Here is a 4979-nt window from a genome sequence, read left to right as displayed (position 1 = left end):
TGTTGAGAAAACTGGTATTTCTGGGAGAGAAAAAAAAAAAAGGTATTTCTGGAGAACATGTCATATTTTGGGGTGAAAACTGATATTTCTGGGTGAAAACACTGGAGTGATGTTGAGGTGACACTGGATTGACACTGAGGGGCTGACATCAGAGAGTGATTGCCAGAGGGTGACATTGATTGGGTGATGCTAAGGGAAGATACTTTTGTTATGTTGGTATGTAATGTTGGGATATTACTGGGGTTGACAGCAAGGAGTGTTGCTGGGGTGACATTGAGGTGACAGGGGTAATGTTTGGCTGATGTAGGGGGTGACCCTGGAGTGATGTTGAGGTATCACTGAGGTTTATAATCTAGGATTGATGCTGGAGTTTACACTGAGAGTTGATACTGTGGTGAGATTGGGGTGATGCTGCAGTGATGTGGTGGAGTTACATTGGGGCGAGATGTTGAGATGATGTTGGGGTATCACTGAGTTTAAACATCAAGGAATGATACTGGGATGATGCTGTCGGGGTGATGCTGGGAGAGCACACTGGAGCGATGTTGTGGAAACACTGGGCTGACACTGGGGGATGCTAGGGGATGATGTTGGGGTACCGTGGGTGACATCAAGGAGTGACGCTGGGGGGTGTTGTTGTTCGGGTGATGCTTGAGGTGATCTGGCTGCCTGTCCCCACAGCTCCAGCGAAACTCTGGGTGATAACGCGGTGACATAGAGCATCCCTGTGTGCTACAAGGTGAAGATGGTGGCCACCTGGTGAGGTGGGAGAACACCCTCTGGACTCCCCTGCACCCCACAGCCCCCAAAGGGGACTCTGGAATAGGAACACCCACATGGACCCCCACTCCACTCCTCCAAGCACCCCATACCTTAACTTCATCTCAAGACAGACCTGCATTGCTGCAGCACCGCTACCTGGTGCCCCACAGCCCCTTGCCTCACTGATCTCACAGTCCTCCCTCACTGACCCCTAGCCCCACTGATCCCACTTAGAATGATAGAATTGTTCAGGTTGGAAAAGACCCTCGTCCTGTCACGAGTGAGAATAGACCAACCCCATTCTTGATGCAATCACCTTTCAGGTATTTGAGGAGAGCAACGAGGTCTCCCCTCAGCCTCCTCTTCCCTACACTAAACAGCCCCACGTCCTTCAGTTGCTCCTCATAGGGCATATTCTCCAAGCCTGAAGGGCTTGTGAAGTAAGCCTTGTCGCCCTTCTTTGGACCTGCTCCAGCACCTGAATATCTCTTCTGTACTCAGGTGCCCAAAACTGAACACGTTTCTCTAGGTGAGGCCTCACCAATGCTGAGTACAGGGGCAGGATGACTTCCCTAGTGCTGCTCACCACACATACAAGCCAGGATACCATTGGCTGCCTTGGCCACCTGGGCACACTGCTGGCTCGTATTCAGCTGACTGTCCATCAGTACACCAAGGTCCCTTTTCACCAGGCAGCTTTCCAGCCACTCTTCCACAAGCCTGTAGGGTTGCCTGTGGTTGCTGTGACCAAAATCCAGGACCTGACATTTGGCCCTTTTGAAACTCATGCAGGTTGCCTCAGCCCAGTGATCCAGCCTGTCCAACTCCCTCTATAGTGCCTTACTACTCTCTGGCAGATCAAGACTCCTTCCCAACTTGGTGTCATCTGTAAACTTCCTGAGGGTGCACTCAATCCCCTCATCGTGTTCATCGATAATGATGTTAAACAGCAGTGGTCCCAGTACTGAGTCCTGGGGCACACCACCTGTGACTGGCTGCCAACTGGATTTAACTCCATTGACCACAACTCTTACTTGATTTACCCCACTGATCTCACAGCTCCTCCACACAATTCCCCCTCACTGCCCCCATTCCCCCCCTCTCCTTTCCCCCCAAATTCTGTTCCAGGTGCAGACAGTGCTGCCCCCCTCCACCCCTCTCCTCCATCCCTCACTATCTACATTCTCCTGCCCCACAGCCCGGCCTGGTTGCCCCACATCTGCGGGGTGAGCCCCACAGCACTGCCACACAGCTTCTCATGGTTCCCACTCCCACACTGTGAAGCTGCACCAGGGAGGGGCTGGTGGAGCTGGGGGTCACTATGGCGTATGGGAATCGATGTGGGGCATAGGGTGCTATGGGGCCAGGAGTTGCTATGGGGCCGCAGGTCACACTCACTGGCACTACTGCAGCAGCCCCTGCCTGCGGAACACTGCCATCACCTTGAGCTGCTCACGCAGCACGATGCTGCTGTATCCTCCACCTCCTGCTGGAGTGTGTGGGGCAGCTAAGAACCTGGTCACCCAAATCTTCACAACTGGCTCCACACCTCAGCTCCAATGCCTGCACCTGGTCCCAAACCCCACATCTTGGCCCCAAATCTGTCTCCAAACCCAAAATCCAGGGCCCAGATGGATCCCCTGCCCTACAATCTACATCTGGGCCCCATGTCCCAAACGCTGCCTTCTAGACTCTGGACTCCACACTACAACCTGCACTCCACATCTTTGGTCTGAACTCCAGTTCCTTCCCCGGGATCAGATTCGGGATTCAGGACAGGGGTGGGGCAGAGGGATGGGTGTTGCTGTGGGGTCTGGGTTTGGTGCTTGGGGCCCAGAAATGGGATTGGGGTGACAGGTATGGGGTGTGCGGCATGCTGGGGGGGGAGTTTTGGGGCCAGATGTGAAGTTTGAGTTACATCCCATCTGAATGTGGGGCCATAACCAGGACCCCAGACCTCATAAGCAGACCCCTCAACTATGACAACAAAATCCCCTAACGCCCCTAATTTACCCTGAGAATGGCCCATTACACCATACCTCGGTGAAAGCCGCATGGACCCCCAGACTGCCCAAAATCCCCAAAACAGCCCAAAAGCCCACGCCCAAAGTACAACACACGAGCCATTGTCAACAAAGCAGCACACGTGCACCAATTCTGGCACAACATTACGCATGCGCTGTTTCAACTCCGCAGTACGCATGCGCCAGTTTTGGCAGACTACTACGCGTGCTCCAGTTCTGGTATAACTCCACGCATGCTCTGTTCCTGGCACATTGATGAGCAGGTGCAACGCTGAGCCAATCAGGTGCTGCGCCTGGCGCAGTGGCCCTTGTGAGCGAAGACTGGCCGTGCTCAGGGTGGACTTTGGCGTAAAAAAGCCCAAGAAATAAACCAGGGATATCCTGGGTTGGAAGGGGGGACTATCGCTGAGCCGGCTGTCCATGACTGCTCGCCCACACTTGAGTGCATCGTAGAAATAGGTGCTATTTATAATTCGTCTTGCGCGTGCGCACCATTGTCTGCACGGCGAAACGAAATAAAGGTTGGCGGATTAGCTTCTCAGATCGACAAGAACCTACGTATGTCACTTCCACATCTCTATGCGCATGCATTTTGCTGCCTGCGGCACTAAGAAATATATATGGTCGCAATTCCGCGCATTGACCACGCGGTGGCAGCAGATACCGCGGAAAGTACAACAACTACGGGATTGGCGCGGACCCGCGGTGCAGTTCCTGGTGATCCGTTGTCGAGATGACAAGGGAGGAACACGAAGTTAGAAGGGTAAGTGGTGACGTGAAGAAATAAAAAAAAAAAGACCGAAGAAAACGAAGACTTCTCCCAACCCAGGAAACCTGTGCTTAGTGTTTGTGAACATCTGCAAAAAAAGATTGATGTTGTCTTTTTTTTTTTTTTTTGGTCCAACATTTATTATATTGTTTTAAAATACACACCAAAATCTAAGCATTGAGCAAATATGATGATAATGAAATGAAGGCACATTCGTGAGTCACCTCCAATAATAATTACATAATAATAATTGCCTCCAATAAAAATACATAAGAGTAGGTGGTGTTGCTGGGGGCAACAGATGAGATGAAGGCAGATGCAAACTGCCAGAAGAATGGTCAGACTCCAGGAGGTGGAGGAAGGAAGGACTATTGCTATCTGCTAGGCCAATTCCCACTCTTCTAGTCTTCATAGCTTTCCCTGTTTCTAAAAATGTACTGCAGCCAAACACCACAGACCTAGGTCTCTGAAGGTTACAAAAGGCACATCCAATATGACCATACAGACAAATGAAAGGGGAGTAGATGAAGAGCTCTGGAAGTACTGTACAATGCCTGTGGTTTCAGTAGGGGCCCTTGGAGTCCACTGGGGCAACCGGGGATCCTCTGGGATACCCTAGAGCCTCTCCTGTGCACTCTAAATGCCTGGGATGCTATTGGAAACTCTCCCAGGTAATTCACCTCCCAGCCAATCAGCTCCCACCAGCAGGAATCATGTCCCAGTCAATCAGATACAGCCAATGCCCAGTTCTTACACTCTAGGGCCCCATAGAGCCTTTCTGAGAGGGGTCCAAGGGCTTCCCAGTTGATTTTTGGGCACCCTGGACCACTCCTCTGGAACCCAATGCCCTCTAATGTGCCATAAGCATCTTTCAAGAACCTGTGATGAGCACTAGGAGACACATCTCAGGGCTATTGAGGGTACTCTAGAGAGCCCTAGAGACATCCCAAAGCACTCTAGAGCCCTTTCCCAGCTCCTCAGTGTGCTCTAAGGTTGTTCACTGGTTTTCCAGTGTGCCTTATTGGACTCCAATCTCTTTTGGTGCACCCTAGTGTACTTCCAGAGACCACAGAGTTCACTCCATGACACTAGAGACATTGGAGTGCACCCCAGAGATCTCCCTGGGCCACCTAATGTACTTTAAGGCACACTAATAGAATCCTAGAGTTTATCTATGTCCTCTAAGCTGCCCTAGAAAGTTCTCAGTCTGTCCTAGAGGCTTCCAAGAATGCCCAAGTGGACTCTGGGGCATCCTACAATATTCCCAGAGCTCCTTGGGATGCTCAAGGGTACACTAAAGGCTTTCCAGTGTACCCTATTGTAATCCAAGTATGTCCCAGTAAATTCTGAGCCACACCAGATGACTCGATGAACTCTATGGGCCACAATACGGCACCTCGGGGTTAATTAAGAACCTCTGAGAG

The sequence above is a fragment of the Meleagris gallopavo genome, chromosome 29 (genome assembly GCF_000146605.3).
Source record: "Meleagris gallopavo isolate NT-WF06-2002-E0010 breed Aviagen turkey brand Nicholas breeding stock chromosome 29, Turkey_5.1, whole genome shotgun sequence".
Taxonomy (NCBI): Eukaryota; Metazoa; Chordata; class Aves; order Galliformes; family Phasianidae; genus Meleagris; species Meleagris gallopavo.
Note: the sequence above shows the minus strand (reverse complement) of the source record.